The sequence below is a fragment of the Haliaeetus leucocephalus genome, unplaced genomic scaffold, assembly GCF_000737465.1.
Source record: "Haliaeetus leucocephalus isolate CR32 unplaced genomic scaffold, Haliaeetus_leucocephalus-4.0 Scaffold802, whole genome shotgun sequence".
In the NCBI taxonomy this organism is placed as follows: domain Eukaryota; kingdom Metazoa; phylum Chordata; class Aves; order Accipitriformes; family Accipitridae; genus Haliaeetus; species Haliaeetus leucocephalus.
This window is the reverse complement of record NW_010973238.1, coordinates 4439740-4464527: the sequence shown is the minus strand read 5'-3', so window position 1 is coordinate 4464527 and position 24788 is coordinate 4439740. Positions and strand designations below refer to the sequence as shown.

Here is a 24788-nt window from a genome sequence, read left to right as displayed (position 1 = left end):
CACTTTACTTATAAAGTATATCTATTTATAATTTATGTATATATACACATTCTCATACAAACATTTTTAGAATCTGGGTAGAGCACCTATGTACTACAGTGGCAGGCAAATCAGAAACGCAGATGGAAGTCAAAAGATAAGTAACCTATGCCTAAAGATCAAGGTATTAACTACAGCCTCAGGAATATATTTTTATTTATTTAGACAGCACTATAAGGAGGAAAAAAGGAAAAGTAAACAAATCTCAAATATACAGTCAAAGGTCAAACCAGAGGGGTGGAAATGCTTTGTCAGGTCACGCAAATCAAAATACATGCAGCTTAGGAAAACCCAGCAGCATCTTCTGATATTTCTGACAATTTCTTTTTTGCACCAGTTCACAAAGCTAGTTGTCTCAGATTAATTCTTAAATTCAGTTCCTTATGAAAGTTGCAGTCAGTCATGCTGGGAAATCTGTAATCTTTCCATCCTACAGTGTGCATTATACATTATCTTCTGAAAAATTTGGTTTTATTTGCCAAAAACTGTACTAAGGTAGGCAAAACTGGGCCCACTTTTGAGTGATTTGAAATAATTTATGATTTTGCACCATTAAAATCCACACTATCAGCAGATCTCTCTACTAATTCTGCTGATGTCTTAAGAAAAACTGTTCAAGTAATGCTTTATCACAATTTCTCTTTAAAATTCTCAATAGGAAAAAGAATTAAATTGCCAATTTTTGATTTACCAATGTAAGCCCTAAAAAAGGAATTTAAAGATTCTGATATTTATATGTTTTTCATACTACTTGAACCAAAAAACTTCCCATTTTAAGCATACCTTTCATAAATCAATTTCAATACTTTCTGCACACAAGATCAATGTTTTGAATAGAAAACTAGCATTTTCAGTGAACAAAAGTTGTTAATCTGTTTATCTAAATTGTTTCCTAAGCTTCATTACCTGAGCATCAGAACTAGTGAAGCTTACAGATTTCTGCCTAATATATTTTTGACTAATATATAAAGAAGGCATGACATCCAAATCTGATTGACATTAACCACTGGGTTCAAAATTTACAGGGTCAGCTAAACAGATAGTATGATCACATGAATGATTTTTTTCTATAGAAAATGAGATTAAAATATCAGTTTTATAAAACATTTCACCCAGAAAAGGCCATTCTGAGTAACAGTGATTGTAACATATCAATTAATTCCACAGAAGATATTGCTTTTCTGCCCACATCTGGAATACGAGACTGATAGTTAAATTTAAACATAAACAAAGGATAGTGAAAATTAGTCCAGCTTAAGTAATGACATGTTACAGCACCATCGTCATACAATATCAGAACATCTCAACATCTGTTGGAAGCCATCTTCTTGACTAAGCGTTAAGTGCTACTGCACTGAACTAAACTAAGACAACAAACTGCAGAATATTCACAGTCTCCTGACTGCAGATATACCTATCATCTCACACATAAGGAGCTCAGCAATTATAATTTCTCAAGTCTGTTAAATTTGTTGTTCAAGTTGCAATTAAAAGTGGCAGTCAGACTCTGAGATGCTAGACAGTTCTGAGGGCCAAAATGAGAATTTCTTAGCTCATGTTGCATTTTCAAAGGTGTGAATTAAATCAGTAAATATTTTTATAAGATCAGCAAACTGCATAGAACAGTTCCTTGGATATGCAAATAAATCATTGTGTCCTATTAATTGCTGAAAGTCACTTGTAAAGCATTGTGTGTCTATTCTGCACTTTACAAGGTGAAAATAAGCTACACTACCTGCTCTGAAAGCTTTACAACTGCAGACTTCTGTCAAGCCAGCTTTGACATTGACTTTAACGGATTAATTTGCATTTGTTACAAATCTATACTGCTCAGCTGACTTTAGTGGGGAACAAGTGACAATGAGTTACCAGGTTTTAATAATGTTATTAAAAGGAATTCAAGCAGAAATGGGGTGGGGAGCAGGGAAGGGAGAGGAGGAGGAGTAATTGATGGCAATCTAGGCCAGTATCTTTCACACCCTACTTAATTTCTCCAGAAAGGAAACAGTTTATGAGAGATGGCACAGCAACTGGGCTGGCTTTTAGTCTTACCTGAAGAAAATACATTTTATCATGTTATTTGCAAGAATGAATAGAAGTAGGGCAGTAACTATCCCAGTTTCATTGGTCCTTACTTATAAGCCTATTTCTTTTCACTTATATCTCTATTCATTATAGCGGCAATTTCTCTCAGTATTCTTTTGCATTTGCCAGGATAAAGCCCAGCTATGTTCCCCATCCCAACTAAATCCATAAAGATCAAGAATCACCTGAAACAGTAGCAGGGATTACTGGCACACTTCTAGCCTAAAAAATACACAGATAGAGACCCAGCAACTAAAACTCAGGTGCAAAATTTCCACTTGCAGTATTTGCAATAGGGATAGAATGTATTTGTATATATTATCAGTGTGTTCGGAAGTGACATAAATACATGTGCACTTATAAAATTTAGATTGCTTGCTCTCAGAAAAAGCATTAAGGAACAAAGAATAAATAACTCGTCAAAGACCTCAGATCAATAACATATGGTAAAAGCCAGAAACTGAACCAAAGTCTTGTAAATTTTAGCCAAGTTCTTTTACTGGGCTATGTTTTCTGGAAACGATCCAAGTCATAATTACTGTCAACTCAGAAATTCCCACAATATTAGTTTCAATTTGTTGACTTGAGTCATCTTTCAACAACAATGAACCCTTACCACAGGGGCTCTGACAGAAGAATTCTGGTAGATTCAGCTGTAATAGTTTAGCTACTGTATAGTAGTATCAGTCATGCCCCTGAAAGTAACCCATGATGTGGTTAATTGAAGCAGCACGTACTACTGCCCAAAGGGGAACGCAAGCTAGTTTCTGTGTAGTATACATGAATAGTACTTCAACAGTTATGTTCTCTCTCCAAATTCCTTATGACCGGTTTCTCCCGTGTTGAATGTTTCCAGGTGCAAACTGTTACCTGGAGAAACACACTTACAGTACTCATTATACATCTCCTCTTCTCACCATCTCCTCTTCTCTTGTGGCTGTGAAATACCACCTAGATTTTTGCAAATGATAGTTATGCCTCATTGCAGTTTGTGATTTTCTGTCTGATCCATTGAATTCAGTGATTTGGTCCCTTAACAATATCCGCCTCAGTATTTTCCAGGTGAGTTAAATATAAACCTTCAACAAAAAAAGACCAAAGTTGATCCCAGCTATCCCAGAACTAAGTTCCGCCCAACAGGCAATTCATATATTAAAAAAAGAGAATTGAAGTCATGTAGAGGAAAATGACATTTTTACTCTTTTCTTCCATGTACAAACCAGAAGACTCAAATTTCTGCTATAAATTCTTATTGGCCCACAGTCAGTCTCTGAAAGTTGCCAGTGCATGGCTGCTCTTGTCAAAAGTGCTGTCATACCACCATTGTGTATACACCCATTTGACTGGGGCCAGAGTGGCACACAAAAAGGTGTTTTTCATTTAGGGGGGAATCCAACACATTTGATTATCATTTTACTATGTTTTGAGTTGTCTTCATTAGGATTTTATGGTTGGTTCCTGAAAGAGCTTTGAAATGTCAAACACATTTTAAGGGAGACAGATGCCTTTTGAAAATCCCAGCTTCTCGCACATGAAGGCCATGCTTCCTTAAGACACTATACTGAAATAGAGTATTTTTCCATTCTCTCTCCTTTATTTGGCAGCTAGCGCTGAATGCATTAACAACAGGGCAACAGTTCTCACTTCAGCTCTTACAACTGCCAATTCCAAACAGAACCTCCAAGTCAACAGAAAGAAGAGGTCAGCAAATACATAGGGCAGCCATCACAAATGACAGACTTACTGGCAATAGGCTGGATACGTGCTTCTTGCATTCAGCTTGTCTGTGAATGCTAAGGATTCTTCACTACAGACTTCCCCTCTCTCAATTTAATAACTCCACCAAATTCTAAAGGGAACATGCAAAGAGACACCACTCTGTTATTGCTTGGACCTAAGAGGAGGTTTTGTGTGATTTTTGCAATTCATTTTGGAGCTTGACATGACTGAGATTTTTAAACTTCTGGACAATAAACCAGTACCAGTCCAAAAAACAAACCTGTGGAAAGCATTGCTATGCACTCTTCCCTCATCCTTTTATACAATAGTTTTGACTTCTTTTTACAAATTTAATGAGAGTTTTGTCCTTTTATCCCCTGCTGCCCTCTCCCCTGTTCTTCTTTTATGCACTGTACGTAACAATTCTGATAATTTAATTGTGCCTAAGAAGCAACATTTTATAGTCAAAGGAGGTCTACCATTTAACCTACGCAAATCAATCCACTGCAGCTGTTAATAAAGACAAGTAAAGCGAAGATTAAGAACATATCAAGCCAGTTAGTCCAAGACACAGTATAAAGGCAAATACTGACTAAATGTTAGCACACTAATGTGCAAGTAAAAAGGAAGCAGTACTTCATAATTCAAAAAAAGCTTCTCACCAGTCTTGACATTGGGTATCAATTATTAGTTGAACAGTCCGTCACCCCCTTTCTAATGATGTTGCTACACAATACTCATCTAACAAAATCAAGGGCTTGAAGCAATTTAATTACTAGTCTAGCATGCATCCAAAAATTTTACAGAAAAATGAATGTGTAAAATTAATGATAAGGAAAGAAACAATAGAAGTGGTATGTAGAACTATTTCACCTTCCCCTACCCCCCAAAAATTCAAAGTATTGTCACAGATTAGCATCAACTAGCTACAGAACAAACCAAACCCAAACTTTTCCTAATATATGTAGGCAGAAGTTGCACAGAGCTTAGACTGCTCCTGCTTAAGATTTTTTACCAAGTCAAATACAAAAAAGCATAAACCATACTTATATATATTACATATATGGTGGTATGTCAGTCATGCTGTGTTCATGTCAGGACCATAAGTAGCATAATTTTCAAAAAGAATCTGAAATGTCTTTAGCATGTCAGTCAAAATTCCAAACAGCAAGGATATTTCCTGCTGGATATAAGGAATGCTTCAGGCATTCTCAGCTCAGACAGGCATTTTGATTTAAGAAAACAACACTAAGGACGATCTTTTCAGAATCTGCAAAATAAACTGAATCAGAAAATTGACAGCCCTCCCAAATGTATACAAACACAAGCAGTCCTGCAGTGTGCTATTTTTTAAGGGATGCCCAGAGCACTACGTGGCTTTAAAGGCTCACACACCGGTACATACTTCACAAAACATGAGACGATTAATAAAGAAACATCCATGAAAAATAAAAATAAAAGACACTACAAATAAATTGTGTTACCTTATATATAAATTGCATCTTTTTAAGTGCAGAAATGAAGGCAAAAATGTGTGTTCGTAACAGAGAAAAGTAAAAATTCTCCTACAGATATGAGGACTGACTATAAAAATTCATGGTAGGAGGATGACTTCTGTAGATTTAATACAATCTGACACTGCTGTCTGGGTAACAAGGTTCTACATTGCCTGGAGAAAGGCATCTGTTGCCCTGTGTGCTAGTTTGCTCACCCATCAATTATTTTTGTTTAAAAAAATGTTACACACTATTCATTTATTTGTAGCTCTTTTTCTTTGAGACTTATTTCTTCCAGTAACCTGCAATGACTGTATTAGAACACTCTGATTATAATCCCCTGTGATAGTTCTCTATTTTGATGATACATGAATAGAATTAATCCAAGAGAAAAGTGAAAACCTCTAGTCTACAGGTACTTAAAAAGGAAAAATGAAGAATCTTCTGACCTTTTCTCATGTATTTTTGCCCTGTAAATGACTCACTTCTAAGGTCAGGTTCATCACCACCAATTAATTTTTTTTTCTTCTTGTAAGAGCTAAATTTTAAAGGCAAAGCTGACTCATCCTGAATAGTACACAGTAGAATTGTTTAAGAACCTCAGCATGGAAAAGCTAACAGAGTTAGCCTGAGAGGCACAGCCTGTACAACAAACTGCCATTAAAACCTTTCTGATTTTCTCTTTGCAATTAACATATGGATGATGCAAGAAAAATACAGGCCGTCCTACATAATTCTAGCCACTATATAGCATAGCACTGAGCAAAGTGGAACCAGAAGCAAGCAGAGAAAAGCAGCTTTCACAAGAGATGCTGCTGTTCTGTTACTGTTAGTAAATGTTCTGACATCACTTCCATTATATCTGACAGCTTTGGATGCATACCAGTAAGACAAAAGGGGGATCAAAGAAAGCACTGAAAGGTGCTGAATGTCCCCTCCCTGTCCCATGAAGGGTACAGCTCTATCCAGTACTGGCTTCCACAGGTATCAATTTTGACAGTTAGAAAGTTCCACTTTCAATAAATTGCATACTATAAGTTAGTGGAAAACTATTAAATGCAATAAAAAATAACCAACTAAAGACTCTTTTGAGGTGTTTTACTATTTCCATTTGATTCTTCCTCTCAATTATCATGATTGAAGTATATGTTAGCAAGTAGTACAGGAAAGTAGTTGGACATTTTATGATGTTAACATTTAAAAACTAAAGAATTTCTACAGAGAATATTAACAGGCATACATAAGTCTGTTCTACTACCACTCTTAAGATAAAGGCAGATCTGCTCAGAAATGCATTTTAAATAAAATCGCTTCACAATTCGATTTCCTTCATTTTAAATAGGAACTTTTCCATGCAAATTATACTTTGTTCTAACAAAAGAACACAAATGCAGCTTTACCCTTCTAATCAGTAGGCTGAATTTAGCATAAGAAACACTATATAAAAATAGCACTTCTTAAAAAAACACTACTAAATAAGGAACACAGGAACTGTAGCAGTTTATTGGACTTGGAAATCATCAGTGTCTTGGCACTTCAGTGACCAGCACCAGATGTTACAGAGGAAGCACAAACAATGCATGGTATTATTTTTCACTTGAATAAGACTTAAGATAACAAGCTTTGCACTACCAACTCATTTCATTCACTCTCTTTTTTGTCTTGTCTTTTGGACTATTAGCTTTTCACACAGCTGTTTCTCATAACTTGTCCACACAATCTTGTCTACCCCCTCAAATCTGTCACTCCCATAAGAACACTGATTTACATGATAAGGTACTCACTGCCATGTTTTGCAGGATCAGAGAGGAAAGGGATGGATCAACATCAGATTCACCTGAACTTCTGGAAGATTCCCCTATTTTGGAATCACATGTAACCATGTTTGATTTGCTGCTGCTCAGACTATGGCCATCACTGAAAATTGTTCATCACACTCTCCATCTTATTTTCTTCACATATGGCACATAGCATGAACATGAAAAGACCCTCTCATCTCTTTCAATAATGAAAATGTGTAAAGTGATAACTTTAGATATATCTAAGTGCAATGGTTTTATTGTAGTGTCCGTACTCGTGAATAAATAACACAGCAGACATTCTAGCTGCAGCTGTTTATGATGAATTGCCAAACACGCAAGTGCTCTTCAAGCCATTACTTTTGGACTTTACACCTACCGTGGCTGAAGGAAGTAATCATGAAGACAGCAAAAAAGCAGACATTCCCCACGATAACGTTATTTTGTATTTGCTATTATGTTCTTATTTTATGATGCCATGCTTCCTCCATGAGGTATGTGGAATGAGTCAGCTAGATTCTATACTCAAAAGCAAAAGACCAAATGTCTTTGCACACTTCCAGTTCACAACACAGATGGAATGAAACCTCTAACTGGCAGTAGGTGGCATTACTTTTTTTCTTGTTAACTTCTGCAGAAAGTATCTAACACTATCCCAACAAGCAAAGACAGCAATTGTATAATATATGTTTTCAGTATCATCTTTTAAAACCTTCTCAGCCTTTGCAATGAAATGTTATTATTGGATAGCTGCTTGATTCCTTAATGACAAAATTATACATAATCTTGTTGTGGAAAAGTAGTATACAAATGTATAGCTGATAATTGAAGAATCAATTCAATTTTAGACCTATCAACTTCAAAGAAAAATAAGGGGTAAGGGAGAGGTCAACTCTCATCAATAATGTCTTATTTATGTATGTTAACACTGTAATACTTTCAGTCTAAGGCTGTTCCACTAACTAAAATTATGCAATATTGATAATGCTTTCATCAGTGACCGTAGAAAAGTTATTTTGATAGGCATAAGTTTTAGCACAAGCTTCATACCAAAGTAATTCTACCACTGACAACACAGCTGTTCCTAATTTATCCTGAATGTGCTTTAGCTTTTGTTCAGGCTACCCTCCTGAAGATACGCCCTCACCACAAGTCAGCCAAACTACTACTTAGTATTTCCTTTAAAAAACAAGCACATTTGTGTTCCACCTTTCAAATAACATCCAGCTGCTGGGAACATAAACATAGCCAAAGATACAATAAAAATACATTTCTGCAGCCTTTAGTAGTGAATTAATCTCAAGTTTAATATTACAGCAGTGTTTTCCCTTGGACAGTGTTAGAAAGTTAATCAATTCGATTTGTGGGCTGAAGCAAAATCAATATTTATCCAGGGGTATTTCTTTCAATTATTTTTACACTCACTTCTCAACACAATAAATGAATCTGTGTATCTGAGAGACAGAGGGTCTAATTCTCATTTACCATGCCACAGTTCTAGTTCCTTCAGGGACAACTTATAGCCAAGGGAAAGAAAAATTATCCACTGCTAAGGGAGAAAGGAGTGAACAAGGTCCCTGGTCTTGTATAAAGGCACAAAGGAAACACAGTGTGGCTTAAATATTAACCCCATTTGAATGCTGGTATCAAGCTGGCACGGTCTGAAGAGGACATTCCCCACTGCCCACTTAAAAATTATTTTCTTTTTATTTTACCATCATACTACATATTTTTTGTTTCACATCTCAATTGGTAATAAATCGTTCTTTTGCCTTGAGTCCAGTGGATGTGCCAAAGATCCAATTCATTTTTGTAGGTCAAACCAAATGTCACCAACTATTTTAAAATAATTAAAATGCACAGTGAGATTTTAGTAGTTTCTGCACATGCATGAATTTCCACTTGCACTTTGTGATAATTCATAAGGAACTTGCTATCCACATTTTCCACTTCAATTTCACTAGTGGCAGAACAAACAGAATAAAGCTAAACATCAGCTAAAAAACATGAACAAAGTTGCTCTGATCACCACTGGAGCTCATTAGGGGTAAGGCTGCAACAGAAAACATCTATTCAACTATCTACTAAGGCATTAAGGTTTCCATTTGCTGATCAACAGAACACAGACAGAAGACTGGTGAACGACGATGTGAACTTGGAGATCTCTCAGTAGAATACCTTACAGGATCTTCTAAAGACCACGTATGTTAGTATTCTGCTAACACACCAGTTGCAGACGCTTTTATATAGGAACAGCTCATGGAGAGATCTTGTCAACTTTGATTAAATCGTCAAGTTCATTGCGCTACTTCTTATAATAGACATTTCTTATTCTTACTGAAATAGAGCAAGCCATTTCTTGTTCTATTTCACTGATAATTAAAATGCAATTAGTTAGATCAGCTTTCACAAATATTTCTCAGAAAGCTTTCCTTTTTGTCATGCACAAAGAGGAGAGAATAGCAAACAAGATCAACTGTTGCCATGGTAACATCATGCCCCAGCAGGTGAAAAACTCAGTCCTGTGGCACTAAAAAAGGATGAAATGTACTGAACCTAAGCATAACATCAACTAAAGCTCAACAAGCTAAATGTTTTTTTCATAGATTGGCATATTTTTAAGCAACACATTTAGAGAGGCAAATGTTAAAAAAACCCATGTGAACTCTGGTGACATTAGTATCATTAATTGTCTCTGAGCAATTTTATTGGGCAGAAATTTATATTGATATGTTGCATAATTTTTGAAATCTCTATGCAAAGTTTAGCACATTTTTAAAAATTGTAAGTGACTTGAGAACAGAAGATAATTTTTCATTTCAAGAGAGATATGAGAAAACTATGCTGAATAATTTTAAGGGTTAGATGCCAGAAGCATCATTCAAAAACAGCTCTTCATGCTCCAGAAGTTCTGTTTTCAGAACAGATAATATTATAGCCTTCAAGTATGACTGTACAGTCAATTTTTCATTTTCTGTTAAGCTAAGATGGTATATATAAACACTAAACAAATTTCTGAGTTAAGCAAAACAAAGTATTATGGGCCACTGCTTTCCCTGTGTGATTTTTTAAGAAAAGCTGTACAAAACCATACATTGGTCCTTCTATGGTCCAACCAAATCTTCCTTAACTATCTACAAGTGCCCAGCTCAAAACACTTCATTCCCATTTACGCTTTGCATTCCTTCCTTAAGGAGAAAAACCATGCAAGTAAGTCACAAAGCCACCTTTTCATCTGCAGGGCTCTCAAACACTGTGAAATCACCATGTATCATATTCTCTTAATCAAAGGTGTTTTCAAACCATTTTCAACACAATTTGAAAACTAAAAAAAAAAATGGAACTTTTTGTGATTTTTTATATAATACAACATATCATTTTCATATCAGATATCATTTTCTTCAGCCGTTTAGCAAAATGTAACAACTTTAACAAAGCTTAATAGTTTTACTATGTGTGTATTTACATGTGTGAAAACTTACACATACTATTTTTCTAAGTATACTCAGGAAAAATACATCACAAAACAATGAGTTTAAACAGTCTGCCAGTCAGAATTTGAAATTTATTGATTACTCACAGTTGTTGGGCAAGCAATGAGTGAACTGTGCATTCATCCTTCCTAAGTGCCAAAAAAAGAGAAGATGACTCTATCACCTAACTAAAGCAATGCTGTTTCTTATCCTTCTACTCAATATTATCTAAAGTCCTGTTGCAATGACATCAAGGAGAAATACAATAGCTAGCAAATACTAGAATTCGCAAAAAATGATTTTTTTCAAATATTATGTCATTATTTTATTGCTTGAATTTTAGTTCAACCTTGAATGTCAGTAATGTACCAAACTTCATATTAGGCACTACCCAATTAGAAGAAAGTCCCTGCCTAAATATATTATGTTTTATTTTTTAAAGCATAAGGCAAAATAGGGGCTAGAATCAAATCTAATTAAGATATAATTTTGGAGGCAAGAAGTCCTCTGCATACGGAAAAAGGAAAATAGCTTTACAGTTTTTAAACAGTGGCTGCCTGAAGACACTTTGCAGCTTGGAGTTACAAAAATGATATTAGGAAAGGTTATTTGACCGAGTGTAAATGAAGAGGATGAGAGCATTATCTTCACAAGAATAATACTTCTATATATTGATACCGTATGTGCTGAGGATGTCAATAGTTTGTACAGTAAACCTGGGAGAAATAATGATACCTATTTTTCACAAAGAGAAACTCAGTAATTAAGACTAAAAAATGTCGCTAATTTTGAATTTGTCTGCTGGTTGTAGACATCCCTGAAAAACTGGGGCAGTCACCAGCAGTGAACACTTCGGAAATGTGGTCTTAGATGATTTGACTGGCACTGAACAGCAATATGAAAGCAGAGTCAGAGACGGGTACTAACACAAAAATCCTCCTGTGTATCACACTCTACACAAACATACAAGTCTTTAAGCTTTCAAGAACTACCACAACTTCTTATTTTGCTGTCATAAATCTGCTCTACATCTCTGTAATCACCAAGGACAATTTTCCAGGCATTTTTGAGAGCAGAACATAGAATACTTCATGTTAACATATCATAAGAAACAACACAAAATCTAAACAATATATTTGCCATGTTACTTTTCTTTATCTTCTCTTTCCTAAATCTAATTAATGCTGCCAGGAAGATATTTATATACTATTCTGCTTAGTATAAAATCAAAAGAAAACTAAATCATCAAGGCCCCAATTCAGGCAAGGAACTAACTGCTTAAGAGCAGTGGAATATTGAAGCAACTTATCTGAACCCCCTAGTATTTTCCCCCTCACTAAACTCTGACACAAATCCAGAGTCCTGACTGCTTTCAACAGGGTAGAAAATTATCAGCTAGAAAGCTGCACTGAAGTTGCAATCAGACTTATTTCATTGCTATTTCCAAGTCTTAGCAAACATATTATTTGGCAACTCCAGTTAATCTTAAATTTGCTTCAAAATGATTAATTAGGTGTATATTACTCCCAGTCTTAAACCATTCATTATTTCATTACTTAGAGTTACATGTGGTAGCAACGAAATGTATTTCACCCCCACTTACTCAGAAAGCAGTCCTGTATATATGGAATTGCATCCATCTTCCCTCCTTAATGACACAGGCAAATAGAGAGAGTCAGAGTTTCTTTCTGCTCCTTCAAGCTGTACCGCATCATACTCTGAAATTACAATTAATCTTCTTTACTAGCTGAAGCTGACCTTTTAGCCACTGCCTGGAAAGAGAACATCACTCTCCTGGGGGCTGTTCAAGGGGAGGGCCTTCTTGTGCCTGACACCTCTCAGCCACGTGATGAGATGAGGCAAAAGGACATTAAAACGGGTAATTTGGGAAGGTATGGTTAATACTATTTATACAAGGAAGGCTGGCAAGCCATGCTCAGCTTTCTTGCTTCCTTAAGTACCTGAGGCAGGGAAGCTTTTTGTGATCTGTAACATCAGTAAATATTTACATGTTGGTTTATTCTTTAAAAGTCAGTAATTAACTGCTTAAGGCTGAACAGAAAGGTTCTGTAAGCCTTCACTCAGTTTCTGTATGCAGCTTGCTATTACTATATCCCTGGTCTAGACCAAGACATTCTGGGACTTAAGGTATTTGTATTCATTTAAATAACCGAAGTTTTTTCATAGTTGTTTCCAAGATGAAACCTTGACACATTAGGAAGCACAGAGTTTATGTTTTAACTACTTGCTCATTTATTAAATGAGGTGTGTAAAATAGTTAGAGAGACTGCAAAAGGATTTTGCCTTCCGTCACTCAAAACAATCTGAGCACTAGGAAATTCAATTTCTCTTTGCCCATAAAACCTTTTTAATATGAACATGCATTGCTCATTATCCTGAATATAGCTTTTAAAATCTTTCTTACTGTCACTTCATATAGAAGTCACATTATTTTATGTCCTCTTTAAAAATATATACAATCTTTGTTGTTGTGATTTGTACATCTGCTGATATTTAATCAAAGTTTTATATTTAAAAGATAAACAACCTGAAAACAGCTCATAAGTCTGACAACCATTAGGGTAACCAACCAGGAAGAGTCTAATCAGAGCACAGAATTCATCTTCTGTATAAAATACCAGTTGATTAGCAAATAATCTTACTTAAGGGGAGAAACGGAAAAGGGAGGAATAATGATGCAAAATATTTCTGACTGTGAACTGACAGAAAATAAATCTTGACTCAAATGATATATAAAGGGGAAATACAAAAAAAATTAAACACTTAACAGGGAAAATAACACTACTCAAGGAAATGTGAAATGGTGAGACAATGTAAAGAATTACTACTACTACTACTACTACTACTGGAATATAGTATTCCAATTTACAAAATTAAGTGTTGAAAATTCTCATGTGAATTAAGGATCAAAAAGAAAATTATTCCAATGCTAATAACATTTAGCTTTAGGGCTTGTTGTATTTAATTTTTTCAGTTCATAAAAATCAATTGTGGCAGCTACAAATTTAAAGCTTTGTGGAAGCTTTCAGGAAAGGCTTTGAGGATAGAAAAAAAAAAAAGAATGAGAAATACCGAAAAACACTACTCACAAAGAATGTCTTATTTTCTCTATTTCAAATTGCTACTCACCAAAACAAGGTAAAAAAATTGACCTTATACTTATGCATTTAGAAACTTAATTCTAAATGAATTATGACTTTAATCTCCCAGTACTCTAACTGAAAGATCCTGCCAACTAGTATATGCTAACAAATATAGTTCAAATACTAGCTTCTGGGCTTCCTTTTGTGACAGAAATTAGGATGCTTTTAATGGTAATGCTCTCCATACCTGTATTTGAATGGCTTTTCATCTGAACAATACCTTCATTCAGCTGTCATTCAGCTTTGGTCTAGTAACCTCAAAATGTCATTTTTTTTTTCAGGAGAATGTATCAAAACTGACCAACTGATCAAACAAAGTTTAATTGATCATAATTTTTAAAGAATAATTTAAAATTGTAAATAACTGATGGAGAATGTATCTCTGATCTGGTTTGAGCCACTGAAGAGCATTAAAATAATTCAAAGACTGTACAGCCTGGACCAAAAGGCTGGTATCCAAGCTTATTTCAAGCTTTGAGCAAGTACAAGGCCAGTTTGTGAAAGAGATTAATGAAATCATTACTCTGTTTAATAAAGGATATGATTTGGTATTGTCGCAAAATGAGTGGTTTGGACCACTTAAAAGAATCACGGTCAAGGGTATTAACAGAACTGATTTAATAGGAATTTATAAGAGTGTGATTTCACAAAGTTTGATGGCAAAGTGGGGAATGCACCAGCACAGATATAGAACCTAATGTGTTAGGATTGCAATGAAAACTGTAAATAGTAAGACCAACTCATTGTACTGTCTACTTCACCAATTTTCTTTTTCCATTCACAGACATACAAAGGGACAAGCCCATTTTTAAAAACACCTACAGTAATATACACCATCCCAAAACCTGAAAGAGAATGAATTCAGTTTAAAATTCTGGGAAGATGTAGATTAGTTCCACTTTCATTTCACCTGAACCTATTTTCACTTCACAGTTTCTGATCCTCACATGCTGTGCATTATCAGTGCAACTGAGGAAAATAATGAACAGAAATAATTTATGTTCATTTATTAAAGATAAAATTTGTTTGCTGTGTGTTTCTTAAAACTATCAAAATGTTTTCTCGTGAATCATCAACTGAAAAAAAAAATATTATATTTGATTAAAATAAGCCTCATGTTTCATCTTTGTACAGCAACCTCCTAAGCCATATACAGACAATATCGGCATAATTTCTGAACTCTCCCATCTCATCAATTAAGAACCAACCTACAACTGAAAATCTATTCATGAAGTAAGAAATGGATCTCTTGCAAGGTAATTATAATTCTCTATGCAAAACAAATCCTTGGAGAACATTTGAAAATGACACTAAAATTTCCAGCACTTTAGACACTTGAGACCAGATACTGTCAACTGTATTGCTATCTGTCTGTTACAAATTTCATTAACATATTTTTTTTATTCATATTGAAGTAATTTTCAAGTATTGCTTTTTTTTTCCTAATGTATTTATTTGTAACAAGGAATGCTGAGACATCTTCAGTTCTCAAGCAAACTAATTAGCTTTATTAAAGCAAAAAGAAATTAGTTTTGGTTAAATATTAACAGATAACAAATTTAAGTGATGCTTCTGAATTGCAATGGTCTGAATTTCAAAACAGAAGGTTAATCAAAGGGGAGGTTCAATTTATCTCCCATTATGAATAAAGATTTTGAAATTAGGCAGCATTTCTTGGCACATGAAGAACTGAAAAAGACCATGAGAATGTCTGTGTTTATATGATGGCTATCAGGAAACCTCAGGAAAAATAAAAGTAGACCACAAGATAGCAGGGAATATTCAAAAGAACATAACTTAGCTGCATTACTGATTATATTAATTCAAAAGTATAAATAATATTAGCTGAAGATCAACTCTGCCCCTATGCTTCCAAGGGACACTGCATGGTATCTCATCTGTGACTTTAACACAGGAGTAAAGGCAGCTAGCTACCTTCTGCATTTTTACAATAGACTGCGATAATAGTTATGCATGCATTTAAAGTGTTGTAGTGTAGGGATGTCAAATGCAAATGATGCCAAGCTTTTTCTTTTCTTGAGATCTAGATGAAATCTCATCATACTGACACTAGGTTTAAATGAAGTTGAGCATCACTGAATTCGCTCTGATATGGCTATCAGCAAATTGAAGAATGAAACTGAAAATTAAAGATAGCCTTAGATGGCTGCACATTTATGAAGTTTTCTAAAACATAAATTTCATATCACTGATTCTTTTTTCCAACTATCTACTGAAGAATGACACCTGCCTGCAAAAAAGTGATTAACAGAGATCACTGAGGTACCAGAGATCAGACGTCTTGACAGATCCCCCTGCTCCAGTGACAGCCAAAACGTCTGTCATTCTAACAGGCATAATAGCACATAAAAGATTAATATTTCTCCTAAATTTCCTAATGCAGAATATATAGCTCCAGAACTGCTATTTAAAGTATTTCCACTGCCTGTAGCACTAAACTAACTTCTATTTTCACAAAAACATTTTGACAGGAATGTACATCTATGAGAACCATTTCTTAGCAGCTCATTGCAAATGATATCTGTGTTTGTGAGGAGGCTGCCTTTTGGTGAACTATCATTTCAGCATTAATGTGCATTTTAAAATGGAGGAACCATGATCGTGGAAAATCTGATGTAAATGTGTGAAAAATCATGGGCTTACTCCCATGATCTGTTGAAGAAAAAGCAGTGGCTAAACATACTGCTTTTGATTAAATGATTTACCTTTCATCATATATATTGAGTTTTGATTTAACACTCCATCCCTTCACAGGTAAACTACTGATTTCAGCTCTGCTCTCTCAAACAGAGGTTCTCATGAACACATGTTATTTATTTCCCTGCATGCATGGGCTTAAAGAATTTATAAGCCTAAACTACCAAAACAGAAGCAAACAGGAAGGTAGAGTTTCGTTTGTTCAGCTTACATGCATGTAAGAAAACTTACTAGCATTTTCAGTTGCCTAAAAGAAAAGTTATTCCACAATGTTGATGTGATTTTTTGTCTATATACAAAAGAAAAAACCCATGACAGAAGGCAATTTCAACATACAAAACCAAAGTCTGCACTGTTTTACTCTTCTGTATAATCTTCACTTATTTCAGGTTATTTCATACTGTAATCTAGGGCACAGTTTGTCCCACTACAGCACAGTTCATAGTGTGGTAACAGGAAGCACCATTTACAATCTGAGCAGACCACTTTTTAATGTTCTGACTACCAGTCCCTTCCCCGAGGCAAGTGGGTTATGAAGAGAGGACTATGTATGTTTGCATACACGTGCCAAACTATATCCACACACATACGTGTGCACCACTCCAAAAAACAAAAATCTACTACAGTGGAAGTCAGCAACCTGCCAATTCCAGAGTTTTTATAGATTAGACTTAAAGATCATTGTTGGGTCAATCACAAAGAAAATTCTAGACCCAAAGAATTGTTACGTGCGTTATCTTCTGACTGCCAAAACATAGCCCAGACAGCTGATCAGCTCTGAAATCACCTATCCTTCTTAACCAAAGGAAACCACAATTTTGCTGTTTCTTTAAAAGACTGCTACTCTGACAGTCAGCCTACCTTTCACTTCATTAAAGGGTAACTTTGGACACTCCTGCCAATTTCGTCCCTCCTCTATTGCCAGTTTGGTGTAAAGCCTATCTGATAGAAATCAGGGATAAAATCCTGCTTTTAGGAATACAAACTCAATTTTCATAATAATTGCTATTTTCCTACTTGCAAAGACTAGCACCATTAATGTGAGTGTAAAAATCTTGTGCAAGCATTTTACGAGTCAGTCACACAATTTATTTTTGCAGAAGCTAGAAATAGATGCATTGCCTTTTTGCATATGTTCTCCTGACTTTCCTTAAAAAAAATATAAGGAAGACAAGAAAAACATGATCAGAGAAGTCAGGTCTCTCAAGATAAAACCAAAATGAGCTTTTTATCAATTTGAAGATCTATCCTTGCATATATGGTCACAGGACAGAGTCATATTTAAAATCAGGTGAACCTCAGCAGCATAAACTACGGGTTTTTAAGGACCCGACATATCCAGTATCAAAATGACACTGGAAAGAGGACCTCTTCATGGCAGACCTAGGGAAACAGCAAGTGGTAAACAAAGGAAAAAAAAAAAGTCACGTAGCTACCAGCTTAAAGCATACCATGGAATTTGCAATTAAAACAATTTTGTGAAAAACTAACAACAATTATGTTGTAAAATATATCATAGGCAAAATTCAAACACCTGTCTCTACCTGCAAGATGAAACACATATGCTTTCTGTCTCCCTCCATGAAAGACTCTATGAAACCTAGAGTACAGGATGTGAATACAGGACCTAATTTATTGTTTACAGGATTTAATTTATCATTTACCTCAACAGCAATGACAATGTTTTGACTTTCTCCTAAATTTGCACATCCCCTCATTAGTGATCCTTTCCCTCCATTAGTGGTTTACTGTTGCTCTATTTTGTAAGCTTCCAGCAAATTAACACTAAATTAAATTCCATAGAAAAAGATGTTACAGGTTTTCTCCCCCATGCCTGACTTAATCACATTTTCTTCTTCAATTTACGCTACATTTAATGGTGGAAATTATTTTTAAGATTGATTTCTGATGATTATGCTTATTATAGCTCAGAGGATTATTCTTTCTGTCTGTCTTTGGCTAATTCTCAAAGAAAAGATTTGATCTGGAACAACTTGTGAAGGCCAAAAGCAGTATTTACACAAAAGATGATTTCTTTTCCCTTCTACTTCCCCTTTACAACACTACAACCAGCGTGTGGCAGAAGACACAAAGTCCTCACATATTTCTTTCTTTCACAAATAATACCAGCAAATGGTGGAGAATGGACAGAACTAGAAATGAACCGGTATCATTCATTTGAACTAGATGTACTGTAAATTCTTGTCATTACAGACAAGCAATCTACCAATGGCCAAGCCTTCAGGTAAAGACATTCCTTTACTGTTTTAAAGTGCTCTGAAATTCTTTTAAGGAAAGAAAATTATTATTTATTGGCAGTAGGTCATGAATATAACCTTTCCTTTTTTTTTTTTTTATTTCTCCATATAAAATTATTTCTTTTTAAACCTCTAACGCTTCAAATTGTTTGAAGTATGATAGGAGATTATCTGCTTAATCCATTTCTTTCACTCAGGCATTTCAGATTTCATGCAGCTATGCAAAGTTCAGATCTGCTTAACAGACCTGTGAAGCTCTTCACAAAGCAGAAAATGAGTCAGGAGAAAAAATATACAGCCGTAGGGGGGTTTAAAAAAAAAAAAAAAAAAAAAAGGCGTAGTGAAATTGAACTGCAAGGGAGAAATTTTGAGTTACATCTCTTTTTGACACTGTAACTAGCTAGAGAATCCACATTACCTTTCTCCTTTTACTTTCTGCCGAAAAGGTGGCAGCTGAAGGAAGCCTGTTAACTCTATTTCTTCAAACGTATGATTCTGTTTCAGTCCTTGTGAAAATGGAAACTGCCCCTCGATTAGGAGCTTGACCAAATGCAAACTACTGCAGCCCTCAAATACTCAGATGATGCTTTATTTACCCAGAGGAAATGAAACTCACTGCCAGCATGTTTTGTATTCAGTTTTCGTGCCTGATTCAGAGGATCAGAATCTGGGCCTTTTCTTCACCGCTTTCAGCATAATTCAGCATGATTCAGTCTTGGTGCTGCCAAGACTATATCACCTTAAAAGGGCTTTAACTACATAATTAACAAAATGACTTAGCATCACTTCATTCTTTCTTTGAGAATGACTGGATTTAAGTTAATGCCGTCTCCTTAACTCAGTCTCTTAACTCAAGCATTGCTAGCTGAACCACATGTAGAAAATGAAAGAGCATAGTCAAATGGCATTATTTCTTCTTATGTGCAAAAAGTCTGTTGAAAGTTGCTCAAATGCTGGAATGTGTCTAATCCTGCTATAATGTGGTAAAGAATAATTTCTAAATTTAGGAAGTAATTGCTTCGCTGTCCAGTGAAATGCACATTAAAAAAATAATCTCCTTTAGGCAAGTCCTCCTTTTAAACACCAATTCAGACTTCAGTGAACACAAGCACTAAACCTTTGGAAAAAAATGAAGCTGTACAATTCCATTGAAAACAGTAAACTGCAACATCGGTGCTTGCTCTGTATCACAACACAATCAAAATAACAACATTCAGTGCTTAGATGTCATACAATACATAGTTACAAAGTGCTTTGCAAATAAAACTATGCAGTTTTCTTCGGTAATATTCCTTTTTGTGGAGGATTTTGACTTTCCCAGTTGTGTTTTTATTAGAATTCTGAACAAAAACTTGATGTTTTGAACTTCTTTGTGCAAATGAAAGGAACGAAAGGTTCTTGTTTTAAATACAATCTACCTGACACTGCTGCCCTAGAGCAGTTCCTTGCCAACTTGAATCTTGGGAGCACTAATTCTTTGATTTCAGGAATTTCAGAAGACTGAATTCTTAGCTTCTAAAATCTGAAAGAGGCTAGAGTAAACAACCAAGCAAACAAGCTGGCAACAGACTAGTTTGCCATCTGCCAATTTAAATTACTCTTTCAGTAGCCCTACAATATGGGTTTCAAATACACTGCCAAATACCCAGCCAGCTAATTAGTATATTCCTGACTTTAAGAAAGTATCAGCAATGACCTCTATGCATTTATCATGTACAGGTTTTAGCTTCACATATGTTTGATATTCTGTGAATTAATACAGAATAAAAGATTCGATGATAGACACATTTCACATTTAAACTATGGTTTTTCAATTCATAGGACTGGACACCAATCCTGCTGGGGGGGGGCAAAAGAAAAACCCCAGAGACCAAATTTCCAGTACATTTTCATAAGTATTCAAAAAGAATCAAGGTGAAACCTGAATGCAACTGCACAGATCAGTCTGTGAACTGAAATCACAGATAAACTAAAGGAGAAGGGTGTCCCACCAGCCAGTGATAAGCAGAAGCCTCTGTGGAAAGCACAGCAAACTCCCAAAGTACTTTGTCACCTTCGACTACTGCCTGTTTAGGGGAAGGGGAAGAAATTTAGTCCTGTTCATAACAGTGTGCATATACACACTAGGTCCTGTCTCTTACAATAAACCCCCTCAGCAAATTCAATCACCTTGCTAGCCACTGGCAGGACATGACCCTGCTTTATACATGGGCAAATTTTCAAAGGCAAAACTCTTTTTACTGCTTTTGAGGTGTTGATGCATTCTCATTGAACATGGGAAAAATGTTAACAAACATATGGAAGAAAACCTGCAAGTCTCCAGCTGAGTCCTGCAGATTCAGAAATTCACTGTTGTTTACAAGGATAATCGCCTGCCATGGCAGTAAAATGTCACCATAGGTTAGAGCAGTAGTATTTACACTTCTAGTGAGAACTCTTACTGTGTTGGACCAGAGCTTTAAACATTGCAGTGTATCGCTTGTAGGTCTGTGTCACTATATACATACAATGTAAGCCTAGGCACACACTGCCATACATAAGTATCAAGGATATGACAAGCATCTATCAAAAATCTCTTCTTTGATCTTTCTTGTCTATCATGAAACTGCATTCATTTAAATAATATTACTACAGAGCTACAAAATACCGCAGATCAAGCCTTTGTAGAATTCTACATATTTTTTTTTTAAATTTTGAATTGAATCCATTTCATTTCATGGCCAATATAAATATGAATTTTACCAAAATGATCCATAGAGCAAATTAAAATAAAACCCACTATACACAGTAATTTTGTGTTGGGGACTTCAGCAGATGTCACAAATAAATACAAGAAAACATGTTCAACAAAAGGAGATATGATTACACTTCCATTTAACCTTCATGTTGCATACGTCTCTCTTCATTAGCACCCACAAAAGAAGAATGCAGTTGATTTCATATCATTTGCCAAACTATCCACTTTTTTTCATACATATTGATAGAGAAGAGAAAGTGGAAATCATTCAGTACACTGCAAACTTCAGGCCACTAACTTGACAGAAACCTCTAACTCTTCCTCTGACTCTTTCTCTTTTTCTCAGTTTAAAAAATAGATAATACCTATGTAACTTGAAGTAAGCTCTTTGCTTTAGTCCTCACTGTTTTCAAAATTTACCAATATTCTTATCTGACTGTAGACTAGAGGATCAGTGTGTACAAACAACCCAAGGCCACATAATCATGTTGTGTCCACTATAACTATAATAGCTATGCATAACTGTTAACCTGTCCAATTCCTGTTCAGTACTGGGATATATAAAGGGTTACTTTTAGATATGAAAATCCTGTGATAAAGAAAGTAGTTAGAACTGTATTAGACCATTTTGGTTTAGGATATGCTGGACTTCTGGGACTTGGCTTTTTTTGTTTGTTGCTGTTTTTGTTTTGAGCTCCTGAGTTTCTATTAACTATACTAAAAAGTTTTTATATTAGGATCTACCTAAGGACCATTCAAGTGCCATTCATCTACATTAACCCCAGCCCACTACAAATAGCAAATCCTGAAAAGTTAAGATCTTTAATTGGGTCATTAGTATGTGCCTAAAACTTCCTACCAGATGAATGCAATCACTGCTTTTCTTCCTCAGTTTTGGAAAATGGCTCTAATCTTATCTAACTGAAATTCAATCTAAAATAGAGAGGAAGAGAGAAGGGGAAAGAATAATAGAGTAACAAATAGTACCTCACTCAGGGTAAATAATCACAAAAGCAGCAGAATCGGAAAGCTTTTACTCCATACAAAGTGTTTGAGAAGCAACACACAAGGGATTAAGGTGACAAAAGCATTTGCAGATTCAGGTATTCTTGACAGAAGAGGCAGCTAACCAGAGGTCACTGCTATCATACAGGGAACTGACTGCACCTTAATCATCCATGAGACAACCTTGCTCTGATTCAAAGCAGATTCCTCCTATACACTGAATTTGGCACTGAGATGGATTCTCGGCCTGATTTGGTATAACTTTTGGGTTTGCCAGCAAGACAAGGTACGTCACATAGTTCCCGTGAGGTTTAATACGGAGCTTGAAGTCTCACTACGGCTCTCAATAATCTCTGGTAGCCCGGGATCTAATAACTTAATTACTAGGGCATTAGAACTCTGTCTTTCTGATATACTGCAGTATTGAGGAGTCCACAAGTAAACCTTCACAGGAATTCAGTATCGAAAGAAAAAGTGAAACATCCACCTTTGGTCTTGGAAATTTTTTCATGGGACTTTACCTGAACCCTCAGAAATGAGAATCTTTATGGTCTTTAAAACCTCCTATATTCTAAAAGTCTAAAGATGAGGATGGTGATGGATTTTTGAAGACTATGCAAAAGAGAGGTTACATTTTAAATATGGCCCAACTTCCAAATTAAATAAGATACAAAATCTCTTATATTTTCAAAAACATGAACAAAGCAACAAAGTGCTGGTACGCTCTTGTAACACAGAAATGACCATTTCTAAACCTGTGAAGAAGGGTAGGTTACTGTGACCTGAAGTTCACTGCTCTTTAATCAGTGACTCTTCAAAAGAACAGATAGTGTAAGAGTAACAGAGGGATTTTCCTATTCTTCTGAAAAAGCTTTATTACACATACTCGGTGTGTTTATACTATGCAGTGACAGGCAGATACATAGGCACAGAATGGCTTCTCTTTTCAACTGAGTGAGCTAAGAGAACAGGGCTTCTAAAAATAATTTGTTTTGTTCAGCAATAGCTTTCACCATTATTCTTCTTTTTGCTATTCTTGCAGTCTGTGAGGAAGGCTAATTTTTCTTCACAGATCTCTGCATGTGTTCTTACAGCTCAACCAAGGCTTTGATTTTTTAGCCTGCTTAGGAACTAGAAGAGGCATTTGCAGGGTGGGAGACATTAACGTCTCCTGAATCAAACCTGCTTGAGAACTTTTATTGCCATATTCTAAAGAAAAGATTCAAAACAGGAATTGTGTGGGAAGAAAATGGGAAAGAAAAATACTAAAGCTGTTGTTCACTAGCAGAAATAACCATCTCACTCTTATTTGCTAACTTGATGTTTGCAACTGAAAAAAACCAAGCACTCTCCATTTCTTCTTAGGCACCACATAAAGTGCAATCTAGTTATACACAGTAGTCATTCCTATCAGAAGTCTGTATCTTTCATTCTATTAATAGGCTGAGACCGTGGGCAAGCAACACTTTCCTATAGGGTGAACCACAATTCTCTTGCAGAAACCTACTCATTCATTTGCTATTGCGTGGAACACCCCCACCCCTACCCCTCAGCTTCTTCCTCATCATCTGATTCACGGCTGGATCAGATCTCTGCAACTGCTGACCAGGACACAAAATCCCTTTTTCTTCATTGACAGACACTCTTAGAATGATGAAATTTGGAGAAGGACACGACTGATGGAAACCAGATGGAGAAATCAGCAACATGCCCAGAGGACTTCTAATCATTCACAGATCACAGTTGGCAACTTGGCCTTGGAAAATTATAATAAACACATTATTACAAGGCTTCTGTAGCTTCTTATTTCATCAGTATTTTAGAACTCTGGAGTGTTATTTTTTTTATAAACTTAATTTTTGTACCAAGTACCCATTAATACAGGGTTCCCAAAACACCATGTGTGCTATTTGCAGTATACAAACAAAATTAATCCCTTTAAATACATTTTCAGATAACTCTGAATATTTCTTAAATTATTATTCAAGTTGAAACACTTATTTTGAATTTGCCAAAATGAAAATTTGAAAAAAATTCTGCTTTTCCTAGAAGTCATCATCATACTCTTCAGTATTGACCATCATACGTCTATTACTTTAAATAACTCAGAACTGTATAAATCAGAATCTGCAAATTAAATTTGGCACTGAACTCAAACATCATCTAAGTTCACTAAACACTGTCAACTTGGAATAACTAAACACTTTTTTAGATTTTTTTTTTTTTAGTTGTTAGATCAATGAAGCTCCTCCTTCTGACAAGACAGAAAATTGACATTACCAAATCTATGCTTTC

The 24788-nt window shown here is 35.4% G+C and overlaps 1 protein-coding gene across 1 annotated transcript in view; it reads right to left on the bottom strand.

Moving 5' to 3' along the window:
- RIMBP2 (RIMS binding protein 2) overlaps positions 1-24788 on the bottom strand; it is a 149013-nt gene that overhangs the window by 68755 nt on the left and 55470 nt on the right. The gene's annotated exons all lie outside the window — the stretch shown is intronic.